General features: G+C 48.5%; 1 pseudogene; it reads left to right on the forward strand.

The window, feature by feature from the left end:
* The first annotated feature begins 786 nt into the window (after positions 1-786).
* Positions 787-25,137, forward strand: part of LOC121046549 — a 73,510-nt pseudogene continuing 49,159 nt past the window's right edge.

Consider the following 25,137-nt stretch of genomic DNA (forward strand, 5'->3'; position numbering starts at 1 on the left):
AATGTCGCTCGACTGGTCATTTTGATCTTTGGACTGCCTCTTTTTTTCCTCAAGCCGCTGCTGCTACTGCGAAGACTCAATGGAGCTGTACTGCATCGCAGCGGGATCATACACCCTTATCGACGTCGACGTCACCTGGCTGAAGTAAAGACTGGTCTTCTAGCTAAAACCTAACGTCAGGCTGAGCTCCTTCTCTCTTGCCGGACCCTTTCGGACCGGCGAGACGTACTTGTGTAAAGCCTAACTAGGCCTAAACCCCTCGGACTTATCGGGCTAATGATGACGTAAAACGGATCCTTGCACCCTAAAATTCTCCGCATTCACGTTTTTGCATCGCATTAGGTCTTCAAACCGTTGAGGTAAGAAATTTTTGAAGGAACGGAATTGGATAGCATCCAATTCTGCTCCTTCGAAAATTTTAATCTCAACAGCTTGAAGGCGCAATGCGCGGACTTTATTTTCTACACCTGATTTTAGCTGTTAATGACGCAACCGACGATAGGAGCTTACTGGACCAACCAAACGGAGTTAAAAGCCCAAGTCACTGGGCCTAATAGCTGGTAGTATCGGCTGCGTTCGGACCTAAGGTGAAATCATGTGCAGAATACAAGGTCTGCGCATTACGCCATTGTTAGTGAGCCCCCGACACGTTCCAAACACATCGACTATCGACGAGAGGACGCGGCAAAGAGGCGGCCCCTCGGGTTGTCGCCGCGTGCTCGCATAGCGCCCGCTGTGAGTCGGTCGTAGTGAAACGCGAGTGTGTGAACGGGCAGTCACAAGACGATGGCGCGGACTGTTCCTCCGGGTCTTGTCTGCTCATGCGCAGTGCGATGCTTCCCCGGACCCCCGGTGCCCACCCCTCCTCCGCCCCCGATGCTGTTCCCGCTCATGGCGGCCGCCGCAAGCCAGCCTCGCCAGATGGTGTACGTGTTCCCTCCGCTCGGTCAGCTGGAGCCGTCCTGCGTGCGCCTGGTGACGGACAGCGCGGACGCCTCGACGGCCGTCGCTTGCTTGCTGGGCTTCTTCAGGGCCGTCTGCAGGGACGGCTACCGACTGGTGCGCACGACGGACATTTTCCCATGCTTCCATCTAGAAAACGAGACACGATTTCTTGACTCGCCTGCGAATAAACTACGCAGCGCAGGAACCTGAAACTCGGGCAGAATGTGACGCTAGCGGTGGAGATAAAATGCAAAGTTTTGAGCATATGATGTTAGCTGGGTGAAAATATATGAAAAAAAAAATATTTCTATATGAGCCGGCTGCCACCTAAGCCCAATATTTATCGAAGAAATGTGTGCGTAATGCCCGTGTCCAACTAGAGCGACATACAGAAACAAAAGACAATGACAAGCCGCAAACCAGAGTCTTTCGCGATTTGAGAGGCTTTGGAGAATAAAGGAGGCTATGCTCAAACACGAGCATCAAGCACGCGAGGGTGGCTTTGGCAGGCTTGCAATCGCTCGTGCTTACTTCACGACCACCGAACGACTAAACGCCTGCCAAAGGTACCATCGCGAGCATGCTGCATGGGTTTGAGGCTTGTCGCTGTCTTTTGTCTCTGTCTGTCGCTCTAGTGGGACACGGGCACTAGGGCGTCTGTTGCAATCATTTTAGCGGATAATCTTCAAGAGTGCGATCAGCTCCTGTACGCGTACCTAAAATAGTGGTCTATTGCAATTAGTTACTCTTAGTAAAAGTATTTAATTATACACTCTAAGAAATGCCTGCGTGCCTACTTATTCGCAAATAACTCAAAGAGCCAATTTCTGTGATGTACAAGATCAGCTCAGCGGAATGATGGAGCGGTACATCCGTTTACACCTCAAAATGAAGTCTGCGCTGTGGCATTGCGCAATGCAAAGCGCCATGCTTGCATTGCGTAATGTGACAGCGCAGACTTCATTTTGAGGTATAAACGAATATTCCGCCTCATCAAGGGGAGGTGAAAACAGTACCGGTTACAAGTAAGTTTTAATACATCCAAAACTAATCGAATTACGAATAATTGAAAGACTAAAACATCGAAGATGGGAATGGAAACAGAACATCTTTCTTATTTCATCCTTTCAAGCACTCGTATCTATTCACGAAATGCTCGTTTTCAATTATTACTAATCAGATTACTTTTGTGATTACTGCCTAATAAATCTATTCAAATGATTACATATTTACCTCGAAAGCTAATCGATTACAGGTAATTTTATTATGTTATAATGAGTATCACACAAGTCTGAATACGATATTTTTATTTTCAATCAATCAGTAGAATAGAATTAGTTATCTTTAGCCCGAAGTCTACAGCAATTTCTTACTAACAAACGTCCTTTGTGTCCAAATCGTGATAGCATAAAAAAAAAAAAAAAAACCGCTGATAACGAGAGGTTTTGGGTGGGAATGTGAACAGTGTTGGGTCCTTTTAGTGGAACGAGGCTGTACTAGACATCCGGTCTTCGGCAAGTCATGCGTATTGGCTTCGTGATTTGATTTCATTGTGCGTTGCGTCGCGGTGCATTAAACAAAACAACGTCGCAGTTGCCCCACCCCAGTCGAGGACTTCAAACTGAAAGACCTGCTGCGTGAAAACAAGCGACAGAAAATAAGTGCCCGACCCACCATGCAATATTGCGTGCATAAATTCAACCCACAATATTGACTGTGGCATTCGATGTCACCAGAAATTGAGAGAACGTTATGCTCACACTTTTCTGTGCCGCGCGTACTGCCTACATATAGCCGCCAGCCTAAAGGACGTCCACCATATTGAATTCAAACATAAGCGTCTCCTTGTCTTTCTTTCCTGCTTATCCTCCTTTTTTTGTTGTTTTTAATATAAAGGAGAGGGGAGCGTGTGATCACGTCAGAGCAATAAGCTCAGATTGGAAAGATTAGTGGGTAGACGCCACTAGTTCCCTCCACTCTGTTAGGTATGGGTTTGCCCGATGAGAATCGGCGAGCGTTGCTATGTACAGCCGTTGAGCGTAGGAAGAAGTAGAAGCAGCGCGAGGTTCTTGCTTCCGGCGGTAGAATGAGGACATGATTTACGGGTGTCATAAATAAAGTGTTTCATAGACGTTGGAACCTGACCATTGGGTGCTCCTCCGGAATTTGAGATGCCTCATCCACTGCTTTTCGTGCCGCCGCTTTTTCCGTGCGATGATGCAGCAAACGAGTGGTTCAGCGCTCCGTCTGGAAAAGATCGTCGCCCACATTCGCGAGCTCTTGATTGCAGCGCTTATCGAGCTTACAGAAGGTGAGCTCGACCCTGAGCTGCCTCAGTCCCTGCGGCCCTTGTTATCTCAGCCCTTGCAGCCCTTGTTGCCCTCTCCGTTGGTAACGCCAGCAGTCATTGCGACCAACGGAGCGCCCGATCAAGATCCCATGCATGCCCTGTAGATCTCCTCCCAGCCTCCCAGGTTCTCTGACTTTGGAGATCTACTGTCACCAGAAGAATTCATAAATAAGCTCGAGAGTTGCTGCCTTATCCACGGTGTCAAACCAGAGGATCGCACTAGCCGTGTTGTTACCGCGCCTCTCGACGGAAATGCCAAGCTGTGGTTTCGCTTCGCGGGGAACTTTACGAACTGGGGCAGCTTCGTCACCGCGTTCCAGAGTCAGTTTGCGCCAGTTGAGAAGAAGAAGCGACTGAAAGAGGAGCTGCGGAAACGAACTCAACACTGCTAGGAAAACTTGAAGCAGTTCATATATGTCATCAGCCGTTACTCCGACAGGATCGGCGAGCCTGTGACAGTTAAGCAGAAGGTGGAGAGGGTACTCCGACAGACGTACCCGCAGTTCCGAGATCTCGTTGAAGGAAGGAAGTTCGCCACACTCAAGGAACTCGCCGACGCTACAGATAGATTAATGGTGGGCGTGTGTCGACGTCTCCAATACGTACCTCCTCCTCAACGTTCAAACCAAGGGGCCCGGGATTTGATTTTCCAAAGTGGAACGACGACGTCAGCGACTCGTCCAGTTTGGTGAAGGATCGGAGTATAGCATAGCCCCGGGCTTCGTGGCAGAGGTGACGTCTAGGCTGCAAGACCGACACGAGTTTGCGCTACAGAACCAGAGAACAGCCCAAAAGCAGCAGCGCCACTATTACAACGGAAATCAACGACAGTGCAACTTTAGGATCGGTGACCTCGTGCTCCGTGACCCGCATACTCTGAGACGCTCTGGGCCATTCCTGGTAGTGGGGAAAGTGGGGTTGAACGACTACCGCTTGAAGGACCGCAACACTGGAAGACAAGCAGGACTGGCACATGCTGACCAGTTGCTGAAGTTTCGTGAAGACCGGCTGAACATTTATTCTAAGGGGGGGGGGGTGATTGTAAGGTATGGGTTTGTACGATGAGACTCGGCGACCGTTGCCATGCACAGTCGCCGAGTAGAGGAAGAAGAAGAACCAGCGCGAGATTGTTGGTTCCGGCGGTTGGAAGGAGCGAACATGATTTACGGGTGTCATAAATAAAGCGTTTCATAGACGTTGGAACCTGACAAATCAGAGCGGACAAGAGCGTCGTATGTCCTTCACGCAGAATCTGGCGTTCGGCGCTCGGACACCAGGTTCTCTTCAAAGAGCAGAATGTGCTCTGTTCGAACTGATTGGAGGGAGACAGAGGGGCTGTGTTCCAAATCTTACCCAAATGAATCTGACTTACCCCGGCGGGTCGTGTCACGTGAAAACACAGATTGAAAAACGCTAGACGCGGGTAGGTTTCAGAACGCCAAGGTACAAAACCCTTACCCTGGAGTAGGATCGAGTAAATTTTGGAACACGCCCAGGGAGAAACAAAGGCAGCTACCTTTTGCGTCTACCCACTGTTCTTCAAATCAAAGCTGGGCGCCCTGACCAGGACGCACCCACTCATCTCCTTTTCTTTCTCTCTCTTAGCTTTTCTTTGCATAACATTTTGCAGCTGGTCAACTGAAAGCGTTTCTGATATCTTTTCTTTCTTGTTTCTGTTTGCGAAAGCTTTTGCCAGCTTGCTAACTCTGGCACCGCCTATACTATGCTGAGGCCCTGGCTTCACCTTAAACGTTCGCGAAATCTTAGTTAGCCTCAGTAATTGGAATGCAGTTCTGCATGAATAGACTTTCCCGAAAAATTTCAGGAGACCTTGCAACGGGAGGAATTGTGGGGCTGTTCGAATGTACGTTCACGCCGGCTCGAACGCTTCTAAAATGAAAAACGCAAACAATAAAGAAGAACAAAAACAGAAAAAAAGAAAAAAAAAAAAGAAAGGAAGGCGAACAGGACGAGCGCTTACTTTCAACTGAACATTTATTCAAAAGTATCTATAACAAACAAAAAGTGATAAAAAACACGCTGAATCACCCAATGACGTCACCCATCACCGCGTGTCAACAAAATCAATCTCTTTATGATGCAGAAGAATTGATGGCTGGCTAACGCAGCCTTCGGCGCCCTCTTCCTTCATAGCATGCGCTTCAAGAACTTTCCTCGAAAATGTTTCACGGCTCCTCCCCACGGTAGTGGTATTTTGAAAGTTAGGGTGGCAAAGATTCAATCTCTGCAATAAAGAGGCAGGTGTCCTCCTGTTGTTGAACGCGATGAAAGGTCACGCTCACGCATCTTCTCATTTACGCACCATTCTATCCGGCAGATGAACAGTTGCCCTCAAACTTAACGCCGCCACTCGGTTTCGCAAATATTGATCTATTGCATGCTACCCAAATATAAATTGATCACTGCAGCTGCTGGAATACCTTTCCCTGCTTGGCTTTCCATCGGAAAGGCAAATCTTTACCAACTAGTTCGACTGCTAAGCTCAGGAGTAGCTCAAAAAGTGAAGAAACCGGACCATCTCGTGGCGGCGTTAAGTTCGGGGCGCACCGTCCACTCTACCCCCTACACCCTGCAGTAGGTGCGTACAGCGTCCGCATTGAAGTGTCGTTTTTCGTGCGGGAAGGCAGACGCACGACGGACATGCGGTGGTGCGACGTGCCGGGGTGCTGAATGGACGTCCTCTTACGGTCTATCTGTAAATACTGCACTATGGCGTACGTAAAAAAAACACCAACAAGCTGGCAAGTCTATAACTGATATAATGCTCACTTCCAAGAGACTATATACAGTGGATAGACTTGCCATTTTCATGGTGTCCGTAGCACAAGCTATTATGCAGTTTTTAGAATGACCGTAAGAGGGCGCAATTTTCGAAGGAGTCCATTGGCTGAAACATTTTTATCGGACACCTCAAACGGGTCCATCGGCTAAAAATTTTTATCAGACCTCTTGACTGTAATAACCTGCGCTATGGCAGTCGAGAATTTGCGAAAGTTTCTCACGGTATTCGCGTCCGTGTGGGCATTCGAGCATTCGGTTGGCGCGCCCTTCCTCTGGCTCGGACCTGGAGAGGCTCCCGGATCTCGCAGATCTGATCCAGAGGATTTGAGCGCTGGAAAACGACAAGCCAAATATTCGCCTCTTTTTTTGTTTGGCGACAAACTTAATGGCGCCATCTATAGGCTGGCCCCGGCACACCCCATCAGGTTCACGTATATTGCCGCGCGCAAAGTAGGCAGCGCGGCCGTAGCCTAACGGTTATCGCGCTTGCCTCCCACGCGAAGGGCCAGGGTTCGATTCCTGGCCATGACTATGCATTTTTGTTAACTCTGTAATGTGATGTTCTGGTGAAATCGAGAACCGTCTAGTTGATTCGAGGTCAGAACGTTCTACGCTTCGAACCTTCTACGTCGAATGCTCCAGAAGCCAACGTGTGTACAAAAGCAGCTCCGCGGGCCAGCCGGAGCCAGTCTCGTTTCAGCGTTCGACTCTGCTGCCACGCCGAATTCGACGCCCGCGACGCTCTATTATTATCTTTTGTACTCTTTTATTTTTCGGCACAAGTTCGCCACATTAAACGTTTATTTCTCCCTGTTTATTTCCTGTTTTCTTTTGGTCACCACCCGTGACATTTTGGTGGAGGTGCGGGGTACCGCATGCCCGTACAGCGTTCCCCTCCCAGGGCCCGCAGTGCAAGCCCGATTCCAAGCCCTGTCACAAGACCACTCAACGCGGAACCTGAAACTCGGACCAGTCGCCGCACCCAAGGTCTACACCCGGAATACGGGCTTCTGCCACCCAGGACCAGGCAGCCTACGAGGCCGACGATGGACGGCCAGCAATCGCAGTCCCCGACCGCCGCCGCCGTCGTCTACCTGCCTGTTGCCCAACGAACCCCGACGACCTTCCATGGCGAGACCCACGAAGACGTAGAGGACTGGCTCCTGCACTACGAACGTGTAGCACGCCATAATGGATGGACCACTGAGCAGCGCCTCCAAAAACTCTACTTCTCCTTGGAGGGTACCGCGAGGCAGTGGTTCGAGAACCACGAAGCGTCGCTTACGTCGTGGGACACCTGTATCGCTGGCCTGAAGGAGACATTCACGAACCAGACACGACGACAGCGAGCGGAAGACCTCCTTCAAGTACGAACTCAAGGGCCCAACGAAACGGTAACCAGCTTCGTTGAAGACGTCCTCCGCCTGAGCAGCCGCGCCGACCCTCAGTCCACCGAGGAAAAGAAGCTGCGTATCCTGATGCGCGGCGTGAAGGACGACATTTTCGGTGGCCTCGTACGCAACCCACCGACGACGATTCAAGAATTTGTAACCGAGGCGACGAACATTGAGCGTGCACTGCAAGCCCGAGCCAGCCACTACCAGAGGCTACCCGGCGTCAGCGCGGTTCCGCCGTCCGCTGGCGACCTTGGCTCCAGCATCTCGAGCATTCGCGAGATCATCCGAGACGTCGTCCGGGAGGAAATTAAGAAGCTCCTGCCTGCTACCCACCAGCCGGCTTCTGTGTCAATAGCCGAAGTTGTCCGCGACGAGGTTCAGCGGGCAATTCAACTGGAGGCTCCTGCCAACGTAGCTGCACCCGAGGAGCCCACCGTGACCTACGCCGCAGTGGCCCGACGGCCACCGCCTCCTCCTCGCGCCTATGTCGCGCCGCCCCGACGCCAGTCTCCTGCGCCGCAGCACGACCGACGCCGCGACGACCAGCCCCAGTACGCCAGCCAGGAGCCCCGTGTACCCCGGAAGACCGATGTGTGGCGAACGGCCGACCGACGCCCGCTCTGCTACCACTGCGGGGAAGCCGACCATGTGTACCGCCGATGCCCATACCGACGACTCGGGCTGCGCGGATTCCACCCAAACGCCCCGCGCCCCCGGTATGGTGAACGCCCTCGGGAGATCGAAGAGTACCTGCGACGACCCCAGTCCCCCGAGCCTGCGTCCCGCCGAGAGTTCCGGTCGCCATCGCCCCGACGTCCAGCTTCGCCGATGCACCGACCCCGACGTGAAAGCCTGTCACCCCTCGCTCCTCACCGGGGAAACTAGGCGCGCCAACCCCTGGAGGTGGAGTTGCCGAAGACAACCGACGTAAAGAGCCTCCAAGAACGACGGAGCGCTCCCGCTCTCCCGACCCCACGCATCACAACGACGCTCCTGCATCGGTGTCCAACAACCTGAACGTTGTGATCGACGGCCTCGACGAATCGGCACTCGTGGACACCGGAGCAGACTACTCAGTACTGAGTGGGAGGCTCTCCCGCCGCCTTCGAAAAGTCATGACGCCGTGGGAAGGACCCCAAATACGAACCGCCGGAGGACATCTCATCACACCAGTCGGAAGATGCACTGCTCGCGTCGAGATCCACGGTGAAACGTGCCCTGTCAAGTTCGTCGTTCTGCAAGACTGTTCGAAAGACGTTATCCTTGGAATGGACTTTCTCCGCGAGTATGGCGCCGTCATCGACCTCAGAACAAACCGGCTGACGCTACGAAAACCTGCTCCACCAGCGGAGGAACCCCAAGCGACGTCACCCACGGTCCGAGTCCTCGCAAACCACGTAAACCTACCACCGCGGTCGAGTGTTTTCGTACTTGTCGGGATCGATGAAGCTTCCTGTGGCGAAGTTCTTCTCGAGGGAAGCCTCCAATTGCTCCTGGGAAGAGGCATAGGCGTCGCAAGGGGAGTAGCTAAACTTCAGGATGGGCGGACTGTGGCCCTCGTGACGAACTTCCGAAATGAAACGCAACACCTCACGAAAGGTGCAGCCGTGGGCCACGTCGAGAAACTCCGAAACTCCGCCGAAATCACCGCGATTACTGACGAATCCTCGCCGCCCCAGCAAGACAGTACGTCTCCAGCGCAGCTCGACATTGACCCTAAGCTTCCGGACCCTAAACGGCGGCAGCTGGTTAACCTCCTCGCCGAATACCGCGACTGCTTTGCGACGTCGTCGAAGGTGCGCCAGACCGCGGTTGCCAAGCACCGCATCGTTACCGAGGACGACGCGCGCCCTGTGCATCGATCGCCCTACAGAGTCTCCGCTAAGGAAAGGGAGGTGATCCATCAGCAAGTTCAAGAGATGCTGAATGACGACATAATCCAACCTTCAAGCAGTCCATGGGCCTCTCCAGTCGTGCTGGTTAAGAAGAAGGACGGAACTCTTCGGTTCTGCGTGGACTACCGGCAGCTCAACACGGTTACGAAGAAAGACGTCTACCCACTCCCCCGCATCGACGACACTCTAGACCGGCTGCGCCACTCTCGATACTTTTCATCGATGGACCTGAAGAGCGGCTACTGGCAAATCGAGGTCGACGAACGGGACCGAGAGAAGACAGCCTTCGTCACGCCGGATGGACTGTACGAGTTCAAGGTGATGCCCTTCGGACTATGCACGGCGCCAGCAACTTTCCAGCGTGTCATGGACACCGTACTGGCAGGGCTGAAGTGGCAGAGTTGTCTCGTCTACCTTGACGACGTCGTAGTATTTTCAGCTGACTTCGACGAGCACTTGAGACGACTCCGAGCTGTTCTTCAAGCCATTCAGACCGCCGGACTCACACTCAAGCCGTCAAAGTGCCGGTTCGCCTATGACGAACTGAAGTTCCTTGGCCACGTGGTTAGTAACAAAGGCGTCCGCCCAGACCCCGAGAAGACTCGCGCCGTCGCGGCATTTCCAGCGCCGACAGATAAGAAGGCCGTGCGAAGATTCCTTGGACTTTGTGCCTATTATCGACGCTTCGTTCGGGATTTCGCAAGGATTTCCGCACCACTTACGAATCTCACGAAGGACGCCGAGAAGTTCGAATGGGCCGAGGAGCAACAGCAGGCATTCGACGAACTGAAACAACGACTCCAGACTCCTCCTGTGCTTGGACATTTCGACCAGGATGCGGAAACAGAAATTCACACGGACGCAAGTAACGCGGGACTGGGCGCAGTACTAGTCCAAGTGCAAGAAGGCATCGAGCGAGTCATCGCCTACGCAAGTCGGACATTGTCCAAGGCGGAGAAAAATTACTCCACGACTGAGAAAGAATGCCTTGCGGTCGTCTGGGCAATAACGAAGTTTCGTCCGTACTTGTACGGGAGCCCGTTCCGCGTAGTCACGGACCACCACTCGCTCTGCTGGCTTGCGAACCTGAAGGACCCGTCAGGACGCCTCGCTCGATAGAGTCTTCGACTACAAGAGTTCAACATGACAGTGGTCTATAAGTCAGGCCGCAAGCACAGCGACGCCTACTGCCTGTCCAGAGCCCCCGTCGAAACCCCTTCCGGCTGCAGCGACGACAATGACGACGAGTGCTTCCTAGGAGCAGTGAACACCGACGATATGGCACGACGTCAACGGGACGATCCTGAACTGCGCGCATTAATCGAGCACCTGGAAGGGGGCAGGAGTACCGTGCCACGTGTCTTCTCACGAGTACTGTCGACCTTCGCCATCCGACAAGGTGTACTCTACAAAGAGAACTTCGGCGACAACAACACACCGTGGTTGCTGGTAATCCCTGGTGACCTTCGAGAAGAGATCTTCCAAGCCTGCCACGACGACCCGACATCCGGACACATTGGTTACAGCCGGACACTGGCCCGTATTCGTGAAAAGTATTACTGGCCGAAGCTCCCCAAGACCGTCCACCTATACACACGATCATGCCACGAGTGCCAGCGACGCAAGAAACCGCCGACGAGGCCGGCCGGACTTCTGCAGCCCATTTCTCCTCCAACTACACCCTTCCAGCAGATCGGAATAGATCTACTTGGTCCTTTTCCGCCTTCGACGTCGGGGAACCGCTGGATCATCGTCGCCACAGATTATCTCACGCGGTACGCCGAAACGAAAGCTCCTCCTTCAGGGACTGCTGTGGAAGTGGCCAAGTTTTTCATCGAGTCCATCGTCCTCCGGCACGGCGCTCCCGAAGTTCTGATTACAGATCGCGGATCTTCGTTCATGGCCCAGCTGACGCAAGAGATCCTTCGTCTCAGTGGCACCGGCCATCGTCGAACCACTGCATACCACCCGCAGACCAACGGGCTGACCGAGCGACTCAACAAGACAATCGCCGATATGATCTCTATGTACGTCGACGTAGAGCACAAGACGTGGGACGAGGTGTTGCCCTACGTGACGTTCGCATACAATACGGCGGTTCAGGAGACCACTGGATTCACCCCTTTCCAGCTGGTACATGGTCGGAAGGTAACGACCATGCTGGACGCAATGCTGCCCCATGAGCCATCTGACAATGAGAGCGACGACGCCCAGGCGGTTGCTCAACGCGCCGAAGAAGTCTGCCAGCTCGCCCGACTCATGATTCAAGACCAGCAACGCGTCGACGCTGGCCGCTACAACCTTCGTCGCAGGGTCGTTCACTTCCAGCCCGGAGACAGGGTGTGGGTGTGGACGCCCATCCGTCGCCGCGGCCTCAGTGAGAAACTGCTGAAACGGTACTTTGGACCATACAAGGTACTTCGTCGCCTCGGCGAGCTGAACTACGAGGTGATGCCCGACGGAACAAGAACATCATCACGCCTGCCCACCACGACCTGAAGTCGTCCACGTCGTGCGCCTGAAGCCGTACTACGCTCGATAGGACTGTGGATCTTTTGTGTTTCAAGTGACTCTTTAGTTTGCCGTTCTTTTTGTGTGCTTTGTTTTGTTTTGGGATGCATCGGGGCGATGCACTTTTTAAGGGGGGAGTAATGCCGCGCGCCAAGTAGGCAGCGCGGCCGTAGCCTAACGGTTATCGCGCTTGCCTCCCACGCGAAGGGCCAGGGTTCGATTCCTGGCCGCGACTATGCATTTTTGTTAACTCTGTAATGTGATGTTCTGGTGAAATCGAGAACCGTCTAGTTGATTCGAGGTCAGAACGTTCTACGCTTCGAACCTTCTACGTCGAATGCTCCAGAAGCCAACGTGTGTACAAAAGCAGCTCCGCGGGCCAGCCGGAGCCAGTCTCGCCCCAGCGTTCGACTCTGCTGCCACGCCGAATTCGACGCCCGCGACGCTCTATTATTATCTTTTGTACTCTTTTATTTTTCGGCACAAGTTCGCCACATTAAACGTTTATTTCTCCCTGTTTATTTCCTGTTTTCTTTTGGTCACCACCCGTGACAATATTTCCTTTTTACTCATCATTCTTCTATCATAAGAGTGAATTATGCATCACAGTGCTATAAGCGGCCGTTTCTATAAATAAGCGTGTATATTTGAGTTTACAAATACTGGTTACCCCGTAGCAGAAGACCCGGTTGGATTTGAAACTGATATTTAATCGCAATCACGTGATGGAGCATCATGTAAATAATGTAAGAACGTCAATAAATAAGTATTTGTTTTTATTATATTCAATTGGTTGTTTGAACACTAAGTAAAGTTGAATATCTGTTTTACTTTATAGACCTTTTCCGCTTGCTCTCGCCCCCGACCGCCAACTAGGAATATCCAATATGGGCGACGAAAAAAAAAAATTAAAACGTTTCAACCTGCAAATAGTAAAAAAGAGAGGGGGACAAAGCGAGAATGGGTGACGGTTACGCTTATCTCCTAAATGCATTCTATTGGTGTGGCGACGGCATAACAATGTTTTCGCCCATACTGGAAGTGGCGATATTTCAAGATGGCGAAAAAGGTCTATATATCACGTATGAGGATGTTTTGTTCGCTTGGTTCCCTTGGGGTGTCTTAAGGTCGTTTCAGAACCTCGGAAACGTAGGAATTCTAAACGCGGTTCGTAAAATCCAAACGCAAATTTTGGACTTAGGAAACTTAGGAAACAACAACTTTGGGACTTAATGAATATAAAAAAGAATATGATGCAATCGATACATTTTTTATGGCCTTTTAAGGGTTAGCGGAGTGTAGAGAGTATCCACTGGGTGGCCATAGCTGTGTGCGCAACTGCTGAGCACGTGCTGACGGTGAACTTCCGCGGTTGTTTTGCAACGTGCATTCCACACCATCAAGATTGCTGGTCTTAGGAGCCTATTAATGCGAGCTGGCTCTGAGCATTCGCTTTAAACAGCGCCCTCAAATATGGCGTCTTGGCAACTAGTTGTTATGGCGGCGTCACTCACGCATAGAACGCTTAGTGAGATATTGAGAGTGGCCGAATTTAATGCATGCTTATGCGGGGACCATTCCCCAGGTACTGGAGGCCAGCGAGCGCGAGGGCGTCTGGCTGGTTGAGGTCCCCGTGGGCCCAGAGTACCTCCGGCGCAAGCTGCGCTCGCTGCGTCCGAGCGGCGGGGAGCCCGACAGCAGCCCGACCATGGACGACTTCTACCTGCTGCTGGGCGTCATGCTGTGCAACCTGCCGCGCGTCAGGGGTTCCAACCTCAGCAGGTGAGACATCGGATCTTGCGCCTGCTTGTGCCATCCAGCGACCAGAGAGATCAGTGTCAGCACCCATGCACGTCAGCAGGTAGGGCATCTAGGGCGCCGCAATTATGGTACTGTGTATGATTAGGCCAGTATTTCGCCACCCGATTTAAAAAGTTCTGTCATTTTGGCGCGTACATGGCCGAGAGGAAACACTTCTCCTTATTTCTTGAAGATTCGTATTTTTATCTTACCTCGAGTCAGTCTCCCGAGTGTTAGATGCTCGAACATTCTAGAGCGAATGTTCGAGATACCAAGGGTAATAAATAAGGAGCCCAGCGCGGCCTTTCCCGACTCACTCTCGCACCCTTCCTCCAGCCAGCTGTAATGTCGACGCCACGACGTTCACGTCTGTTGTTTCGACGCACGTTCTTTCTTTTTTTTTTCTGGCGCAAGTTTGCCGATTTATGTTTTATTCTCGGTGTTGCCCTTGTCGATCCGTTCCCATCCGCGATATTGTGCACTCATTTATCCATCCACAATGGGGTGACGCCAGGGCCCGCTTGCTGCTCAATCCGAGTATATCTCCCGGTGGTTAACTCGGGGGGCACTTTTCGGAGGCTGGGCAATGTGTGCCACGTGACCATCATCACCATCATCATCATTTTGGTTTGTTTCTTTTCTTTTGCTTGCGATCCTTCTAGAGTCATCTGTTGGAGTGAATCAACAATGTTTATCAAAAACTTCGCAGTTTACTCCCGTGACCAATAGACCGCATGGGAAATGTAGAGCGCCATCTGTGAAGCAAACTTCGGCAAGTGCTATGGCGGCGTCTGCTTTCCACCTTGCAGACGACAAGGAGGGGGTGTCGTCGCAACCCGAAAGGGTAATTCCGCCGCACAGGGTGTAGACGGGGTGGGCTCGGTACTTTCTATAAGGTACTTTCTATATAAATCTGTAAGGCATTCGGGGACACGCCTTACAGATTTTTAGGTCTTATTTAGAGCATCGAGCGCAATATGTTTGTCTGAATGGAAATTCTTCCTCTATGAAACCTATAATTTGCGGTGTTCCTCAGGGCAGTATATTAGGTCCCCTTCTTTTTAACCTCTATGTTAATGACGTCGTCAACATTAACCCAAATGTCAAATTTGTAAATTACGCCAACGACACAACGCTTCTGTTTTCGGCCGAGGATAGCGACGTGCTAGTGGACATGGCAAATCTGACGCTCTCAAGATTAGAAATTTGGAGCCGGGAAAATTCTCTAAAAATTAACATAAACAAAACTAAAGCTGTTCTCTTTCGCACGAGAAATAAATCGATTGGAATAATGAGGGACATTACTCTTAGCACAACCCCAATTGAGATTGTGAGCAATTTTAAGGTTTTGGGAGTGATCTTTTCTGAGAGTATGTCCTGGGATAATCACATAAATTACATAATTCCCAAACTGTCACGAATAACTGGATTGTTATATCGCCATCGATCAATTTTGCCAACGAATGTTAAATTACTAATCTACAATTCTCTGTTTTATTCGTATTTAAATTATGGCCATCTTGTTTGGGGCTCAACTACATTATCGAACCTTGAGAAGATATTTTTATTACAAAAAAAAAATGCTGAGGTCCATTGGCGGCGTCTCGTTCGACTCCCATACAGCTGGTTTGTTTAGGGCTTTCCGCGTTATTAATATATACAATTTATACAATTATAGACTTAGTAAAATGTTTAAAACGGAAAACAATAGAAATACACATTTCCTTAAAAATTTGGCTAATCTTTATCTGAAAGAACCGGTTTACCCCACACGTCATGCACACCTTTGGGAGATGGTGGCTCGAAGAACAAATTACGGCTCCCAGATGGTTCGATATACGTTGCCTAAATTGCTGAACCAGTTAGAAGAGAGTGAACTGGAATTGAATAGAATATCACCAAAACAACTTAGAGAATATTTTATAAGCTTAGATAGGTAAATTAGCAATGACTTCATCTTTCATGTAATATATATATATTTTTTTAAATATATATATATCTTTTTTTCCTTGTTTGCTTAGTACGCATTTTGTGCTTTTATAGTGTCCTCTTGTTTCACCTTGAACCATGTTTTGGTATGAAATATGTTTTTTGTATGTGTTTTTTTTTTTTCCCTGTGCCTCTGCTATTTCGCCTATGTAGGAGGTCGAGGACCTTGTCAAGCTGTACTTTACAGCTTTTTTTCTCGACCTCCGCCATCAGTGTTGATGGGAAATAAACTTACTTACTTCAGAGAGCCCCCTATGTGGCGATAGGGGTACGGAACGGTCACGGCTGCCGTATATAGCTATTAGATATAACGGAAAGATGGCGGACAGGGCGGTTTGCGGGAAATACTCTGCTAAGATTCAAAGCGGGCAGCAGTTTACTTATTTATTGTTCCGGTCTTTGCCAAATCAGCTATCACTGTAAATGCGTAAACGTGGGACCTGTCGAGTATGAAATCTTGATGCAAAAGGGATCAAGCGCATTCAAATGCAGTGATTGTACTCGCCCGGGTGCGGAAGACGGTAGGACTATTGCACTTCACCGCGGCGGTGACTCAACGGATTCCAGTGACGCCACCGGCAAGGCAAGTGAAAACGACCACTTTTGGAAAGAAGGTAATCTGCAAACCACTGATTAATTGATTCGGCAGCTGATGAGGAATGTCGACGTTCTTACGAGCGAAGTCTACTATCTCGAGACAGAATGCCAAGTCTTGCGTCAGCAGGTGGGCGTGGTTGTTGGGCGGTCAATTGTCTCGGAAAGTACGAGCTCTGCATCGGAGACCGTGCCTGCGTATGCTGCGGTAGTGAAGGACAATCAGCCTACGGGCGCTTCAGCAAAGATGACTGCCAGCGAACGGCTACACCGACGGGACGTCGACAAGACAAATTTGACATCACAACGGTATTCAGCAACCGTGAGGAATGCCTTCAGCTGAAGATGACGACGGATTCACCAAAGTGGTAAGAAGACTAAAACCTATGATGAAAACGGGAGTTGCCAAAGATTCCGCCGTAACGGCCGTACCTGGTCACCCAAGAACAAAATCTTGATTTGTTTCACGCTTGGCGCCAAACACAAGCGAAACGGACGTGGTTGTAATTGTGGCTCCTGTTTAGGCGATAAGGAGGTGATTTGTACAAAGCTGAACCCGAGACACCCATTGTACTCGTCCTTTCATTTGTCTGTGGCAGATCATATGCTTGAACGTGTCAATGCACCCGGACTCTGTCCGAACGGCGGCATCTTTAGGCAGTTCTTTGGCCGATTGTTACCATCGATGTGTTTTCGGCTTTGAGACGAAAACGAGAGGAGCAATGCACATGAATGAATATGAATGTGAAAGTTTATTATCAAAATGTGCGCGGGCTCAGGACGAAGGCAAGTGAATTCATGCATGGCTTTCTGGTGTCAGATTAAGACATTCTGTGTCTGACAGAGACATAGTTGCATCGTGCCATATCTAGTTCCGAGTTTTTTTTTTTTTTTTCAAATTATGCAGTGTTTCAGAGGGATCGTGATTATGCCAATCGCAACTGTAGGCTAGGTGGTGGTGTAATTATTGCAGTGAAAAAGAGAATCGCAGCATTTCGGAGGTCTGACCTTAAGACGTATGAGGAATTTGTGTGGATAGGGGGGGGGGGGAGGTGCGTTCTGCTGGAGGTACAAGATACCTGATAGGAAATTACTATTTTCCACCACTCTCGGACTCGTCCGTTTTTAATGATCACATTGAAACGTTGGAGTCTATAATTGTTGCGTCCGACTGCCGTGTGCATATATATGGCGATTTTAACCTCCCAGGTGTGGGGTGGCAATCTGGAACAGTGAAATGCAGTGACACTGCAACAAGATTAAGAGCTTTTTGTTTGCTTGATCTTGCAAACCTTAACGACTTCGCTCAATGTAACAACATTCCCAATTCGGCTAATAACGTGTTGGATATAGTCCTCTTAAATGACCAGTGCCCCGAAGGCAGTGCTACTTGTACTCCGCTGGTAAGGGTAGGCAAATACCACACTCCAATTGCCCTTTTCTGTTTCACTTAGTTTTCCCAGGCCTCAAACAAATAGCTGTACTTCTTTTCGGTATAACAGAGGAGATTATTATAGTTTGTACAGATACTACGATAATCTTGATTGGTCTGTGATAACAAAATTAAACGACGTTGACACTGCGACAGAGCGTTCCATGGGAACTGTTTTGGGTGGAATGCGCATTTTTATTCCCGTGGGTGCAGTAGAATCTTCAACATTTCCTTTTTGGTTTTCTCCGGAACTCAGACGGAATTGTTGCAGAAGGCCTCATTACTACAGACAGTACAAGAGGATTGGCTTACAGTATTGGTACGACAAATACAGTGTGTGTAAAGCTTTAGTAAAAAAAATATATGAGCAAGATCGATGACATGCGGCACAAAAGGAGAGTCGACGTAAACTTAGGGAAACATCCTAGATATTTTTGGCAATATACGAAAAAATACACGAAAGAACCTCGACAGGATATTACTTTGAACGAAGAGGGTTGCAATTACCACTCCCCACCGGATGTCGCTCAAAAGGTTTGCGAGTTTTTTAGTTTGTTTTCCATTTGAATCTCCCAATATTGACACTTTCCACACACATGGAGTTGTGGGGATGGGATGGTAGCGGAGGTAGTCAAGATTTTTGAAATAATAGATGCAGTTGGGGAAACTCAATCCAAAGCTATTTACGGGTTTTGATGGCATCCACAGTTTTATCCTAGAAGGTTGTTGTAGCATATTCGCACCCGTTTTAAAATATATTCTTGATTTGTCTTTAAAGTCGAAGACATTTCCTGCCGCATGGACAGCCGCTGTTATTGTACCTGTTTTTAAATCTGGAGACCCAACCAATAACAAAAATTATACGCCGGTGTCATTGCTGTCTAATCTATCGAAAGTTTTTGAAATGGGGGTTTGTACACGAATGTATTGCTTTTTTTAACACAGAGTTAATCCTGCCAAGCATGGTTTTATAAGGGGCAGATCGGTCGAAACAAACCTTTGTGAGTTTATGCAGTTTTGCGCTCCAATCATAGAAAACAAGAGCCAAGTTGGTGAAATTTATTTAGACATGACGAAAGCTTTTGGGATGGTCAATCATAAATTGCTTTAAGTTAAGATGTCTGAATATGGCGTAAGCGAGAGGTACACAAAATGGTTTAGAAGTTATTTGTCTGGACGCGCGAATTTTGTACGCATTCAAGGACTCATGTCTCATCCTACGTCGCTACATCTGGGGTGCCTCAAGGATCAAATCTTGGTTCCCTTTTATACATCATTTTTTTCAACGATCTTTTCGGCTGTATAAAGTTTTCTCAGATGTTGCAGTATGCTGATGTAAAACTATTCCGCAAAATTGAGATCCCTGGAGAGTGCTTGCAATTACAAAGCGATATTAATGCGGTCAGTGCGTGGTGTTAAGATAATTGTCTTAAGTTAAGTACAAGAAAAACCAACGTCATTACATTTAGCCGAAAAAATATAGTGCATACGTATTCTAATATGCTGAACCAGTGTGAAATAGAAAGGAAATTTGAAATGCGTGATCTCGGTGTATTCTGTGAATCCACCCTTCAAATGGAAGCACATGTCAATGCTGTAGTTGCTTCATCATTAAAGATGCTTGGCATGGTGTCCAGAATTACACGGGACTTTAAGAAGTCGCGCACTGCAATAGTACTGTATAAATGTTACGTCCGCTCGGGATTGGAATTTGCATCAACCGCGTGGAATTCATTGACTGTCTAGACTAGAGCGCATTGAAGGAGTTCAGAGACCCGTTATCCGTTTAATTTACGACCAACACCTCGATAAAAACTTTTAGTATGATTATAAATGGCTACTTTGCAATTTGCAAATGAACACCCTTGCTGAGAGAAGATATGTTCGGGATTTGTTATTTTTGCATAAATTATTTAACGACAGAGTAGCTTGCTCAAGTTTGCTAACCGATATAAGCATTCACGTACCATCTCGCTCCTTAAGATACATATACTGAACGTGTTTGTGTTCTCAGACATTCTAATCTCTCGCCTTTTCACGAGAATGATGGCCTTGCATAACAATATTGAGTCGCCTGCAAAAAATGTCTTTATGAATTTCAGCGATTTTAAAAAAAAGTGGTGGTAGGGAAAATGACATAGGGCATCTGCATTTCAATGTTGTCTTTGTACTTTTATTATTGCAGTGTTCGCATTACTTGTTTCGTTGTGAATGTATTATGGTGTACCACGGGTAAGGCGTTTAGCCGTTGGTGGGGATCCTCAACTTAAGAATAAATAAATATAAAAATAATTAGTTTCCGCGATAGTACATGGCAGTTATCACATACTAATATTTGGGAAGTCGTGTTTGGACAATATTCACCTGAAAGTAATAATAACATATACAATTTTGACACGGCCAATAAGCATTATGCAGAATAACAGCGCCCCAGCGGTTCAGGTGCACTCTGGGAGCAGGTGACTGTCAAGGCGTAGATTGGGTTTCGGTTTCGCCGGGGAGTGCACATGTCGTCTGCTATCGTTTCCGCATCGCTATTACACTCATGTTGTCGTAAATTGCTCCACACTTACGCGCGATCCAGTAGGTACTTTTTTGTGTGAATAACGTAACAACTACAGTTTTGCTGGCACGAGGAGCGAGCGAAAACGCCGCAACGGCGAAGTCAAGTGAACGCAGACCGACGTACGCCGAACTCAGTGCCGGCTCACTGCGTACATTTGTTTGCAACCTCAACAACAGTAGTTTTATAACATTCTTGTTCCCGTGGACAAATTCCTAACAGCGACGTAGCAAGATGTGGATGTTTGCGCTTGAACGAATTCTCATACTGCGAGGTTCGTCAAATACCGCGAAAATAGCGATCGGCAAAGCAAGGGTGTTATAAATCCGGAGTACTAGTCTCAGTGGCAGTTCTCAACATTGCAAACAAATGCACGCAGTGAGCTATGGCACGGTCGGTCGGAGTACGTCGATAGGCGTTCACTTGACTTCACCGTAGTGGCGATTTCGCTCACTCTCCGTGCTAGCAAAATCGTAATTATTTCGTTAATCGCAGTGTGTGACATGTAGCGACGAGGAGAAAATCGTAAACTTACCGCATCGCGCGTAATTCTGGAACAATCCACGACGACGTGAGCGATGGCGGTGCGGGGACTATATCAGACGACATATACAATACTGGACGAAGCTGGAACTGATGCTACCCATTGACAGTCTCCTGCTCCCAGGGTGTACCTGAAACACGAGGGGCGTTTCAGGTACACTCTGGGAGTGGTAGAGTGGCAGATCATTGACAGTCATTTCTTCGCATCGATTAAAATTTTTTTTTCCGACTCAAGGCTCCACAGTGCGACAAAGCTGACACAGCCTAAAACGTCGACATAAAAAAAAATGAAGTTCGAAAGTAGAAAGAATGGTTACGTCGCCATTATTCAGATTAAATGCGTATAGCTGTTTCCCGAATTTCAGGTAAGTTTTCGCTACAAAATACCCAAATCTAGAAGCCATTGCTCATGTTTTTTTGTTGTCAATTCTAAATAAATATAAAATTTGAAAATATAATTATGATTCACATAAACTGGACTAGGCATACTGAACATTGTAGGAATAACCCAAACCCATGCTCATTATATCACATTAATGGCTTGCAGCAGAAATCTCCGAAATAGGTCTAATTGGTTTGTTGGAGCAGGTATAATAGTCGCAGAACCTAGTTATCTGTAGATCTTGAATGGTTTTTAGCGAAAATATAAGAAGCTTCCGATTATGGATACAAATAACGTACGATTCGATTCGGTCCACGTATCAAGCACTGACGCTACTCGGAAGTTTCGCCATATGTCTCGTTTTTCATGGTCTGTTGGTACGGGTTAGTCTGCTTCCTTGAGTGCGCTTCTCATTGCATGCTGTCGCGCAGCGGAGAAGCAACACCGACGGAGTGGGCATTGAGTTCCTTCGCCTGTCCTGTATAGTTCTCTCCCTTGTCTTTCTGTTGCGCTATTTTATATGTTTTACATTGAGTTCCTGTTCATCTCGCTTCGCACGCAGCGCAGCCGGGTGCAAAGGGAGATACGTCGCTTCGTGCTTTCCTCATAGCACGCAGCTCTTCTGCATGCATAAGGGAATAGCACTCCCCAACGGTAAGATGATACAGGCTTGCATGCGGCATTGAAAAGCAAATTTTTGGGGCGCAGTCTGACTTGGGAATAACATTAATAATACTTGCAATGTTAAGTGTGTTGGTTGACGAGTTATACATAAACGAAAGAAATGCGCAGGAGCACAACAAGCTACTTCGGCATTTCTATTTTTAATGTACAACATTAACCAGTTCAGCTGAACTTTCTCAGAACACATATTTATCGCCCACAAGCTGGTTTTGCATCTTGATACAACTAGAAATAGCTAATGCTACTGGTGCGCGTATACATGCCAAAAATGTTGTTTTAACTGACCCAAGCATTGGATAGTTGTATTGCAACCTACAGAATTTGAACGAAACACGCAAATGGGTACCCAAAATTATTCTGCCCCATTATTACTTCAGTAAAGGAATATTTTGTTCACCCTTGAATCCATACCAAAAATAACCATTCGAAGATGCACAAGATGACACTGTATCTGGGAAGGTTGTTATAATTGAATGTGAGACAGAAAAAGGGGGGCATATAGAAAGAGGTCCAAACATATCAAGCATTCACCAGCTTACCTGTGCGCTCACTCTTCTTATAGTGAAAGTTGCACTGAGGATTATGGAAAGCCGCGCCTCAGTTAGCTTTTTATATATGTGCTTGTTAGAATAAGGATGTCGATTATCCTTGTTCCCATGAGAAGACTGAGTAGCACGTTGGCGTTCACATTTATTTACTCGATGTGTGCCAAGCCCCATATAAAGCTGAGGACAGGAACGCATGAGTAAAGGGCATTGCAATGTGAAGTCGGTGCTTGAAATCTAGCCTAGGGCTGCACGTTATAAATCTTCCCTCTAAAGCATGCCGCCAAAGTTATATCTGAAATGGTATGATTGTGTACTAACAACACTCTGCACATCGTCAATTTTCTTTTTAAACAACATGCGATGGCATTCAAATCTAAGAAATCCCAAACCTTTCTGCCGAAACTTTTTTGAGCGGTACAAATTTATGCAGGGGATCCACTAACCCCAACTGATAATAATAACTGTCTTTTTACATAGATGCAATTAACAAAGCATTGAATTCTATTTATATGTTGTGGTCAAACAGCCTTTGCTGATGTCTGGCATTTTTAGAGCGCAGCTCTTATGCGCCCGTTTCCGGCTTGAGCGTCGTCGTCGTCGCCGTCGGCGTAACCGTGCGGTGAATTATGGGACGCGTGACGTCACTGGTGACGCCACTGACGACATCATCGATGACGATGTCGATGACGTCATCAGTGACGATGCCGATGACGTCAGCAGTGATGTTACTGATGACGTCACTAATGACGTCATCAGTGGCAATGACGATGACATCACCAGTAATGATGACGATGACGTCATCATGATGACGTCACACGTGAAGTCACGGGTAACGTAACTGATGACGTCATCACGATGACGATGACGATATGAGATCATCGTCACGTGCCCCCGTGAGGTCACGTGCCCCTGGTGACGTCACGTGACCCTCGCGAGGTGACGCCGACGCCGCTCGGAGGGAGGAGTAGCAGACAGGATGAGGAGGCGAGGAGGAGGGTGGAGGGGTATACCTTCCCCTCAGTACCCTTTCCTTCTCCCCAAGAGCTGCGCTCTAATTCGGCATTACAAGGAGTTGTAAACGGTTTTCACTTTTTCATCTCCGGTTTACTTACGTTAATCAAGGCCACTGAAAGGCTGCCAGAAGAACACTAACATACCTTTAGACAGCACCACTGCAGCGCCTTGCTGCCAGCAGCACTAATAGTCTAGTTGGAATAAGATCCGTGGTATGCCTTGCAAATGGTAATCAGGGGCATCCTGCTATACTTCGTTTCAGCTTCGGTCCAGACGCAGCCAAAGCTACAAGCGCGAGCCCCGGGCTTTCAGCATCCCTGCCAAGCACGCGCGCTCGTTCAGTGCAAGCACTGTTCTGGGCCACATGCTCGCGCTTGTAGCATCGGCTGCGTCTGGACCGAAGTTGAAACGAAGTATAGATTGTGGCATAAGTCTCCTAATGACTCGACCATAGGCATCATTGCTTCACCATTGAATATGAGCTCCATACATTTTATAATTGCCAAGTTCCCTGCCCGGTTTTCACTAATGTTTCATAGATTACTTGGTAGCATACTTATAAATGCAGTATACACATTTTATGTGCGGCGTATGCCGTTTTTCGAATGGTGTGGGCATCCAAAAAGATTTAAATTACTTGTGTTACTGCGTTGTTTATTTTTTATTTATGCCGGTAAATGCAAAAATAATCCAAAGCCGGGAGACGTCATAATTAAAATAAGAACACCGGCTTGACAAAAAAAAAATATTCAATAGACGTTTTGCTTTGTATGCGGGAGGCATCATCAGTAGTTACAAAGAAAATGCAAGGTTCAACCTCAAGTCAACGCTATTTATCAGTAGTGTCCGTATAAGCTTCGTGGAGAGGGCCGCGGCTTTTGCTACACACGGATGTGTCCCTCCGGACAAATCACGATTCTAGGAGTTTCCGGGGCCCTTATCTGTCCTCCCTCGCCAAGGTCGTCGCGGCCGCAAAGTCAAAATAATGCCTCATTGTCCACGCATTGTCCACTAGTTCAGTCTTCAGTCGCGTCGCGTGGGATGCGTACGTGACGTCACGCTTGTGTTCCTTTAGTCTGGTCTCTCTCCTCCATCCAGTTTCTCCAATGTTGGACGCTGGGCGGTCACTGCAGGGGATCTTGTAGATAACGCCTCTCTGGACGTTCGCCGGGGTTGGGTCTTTTGGCTTGGAAGCAGAATTTCCAATAGTTCTATATGGCTTGTAAACAGTTCGAATGCCAAGGAGCCTCAAAGTCGCGCTTTGAGGCCCCTTGGCATTCGAACTGTTTACAAGCCATATAGAACTATTGGAAATTCTGTTTCCAAACCAAAGGACCTGTAGTAAACTATAGTAGGAGACGACGAAAAAACCAGAATGAGCAACAGGGCACGAGACGGAAGAGAGCTCGAGTGGTTTTTTCCACTGCGAACATCATTCGGAGCCACCTTCTTATTTTAGCAGCATTAAACAAGTTATAAGTGGTGACCCCGACAAATCAGCAATCGCCTTCGGCGCACCGTCATGAGCAACAACGAAGACTCCACGGCAGGCGAAATCTCATCCCTACTCGTTCGTCTTCCGAACTATTGGACCGCCGAACCGGAGGTATGGTTTGCTCAAGTCGAAAGCCAGTTTTCCACGTATCGCATCACTTCGCAAATCCGCATGTTCCACTACGTCGTCGCCG

Source organism: Ixodes scapularis, unplaced genomic scaffold (assembly GCF_016920785.2).
Source record: "Ixodes scapularis isolate PalLabHiFi unplaced genomic scaffold, ASM1692078v2 PGA_scaffold6__148_contigs__length_123643588, whole genome shotgun sequence".
Taxonomy (NCBI): domain Eukaryota; kingdom Metazoa; phylum Arthropoda; class Arachnida; order Ixodida; family Ixodidae; genus Ixodes; species Ixodes scapularis.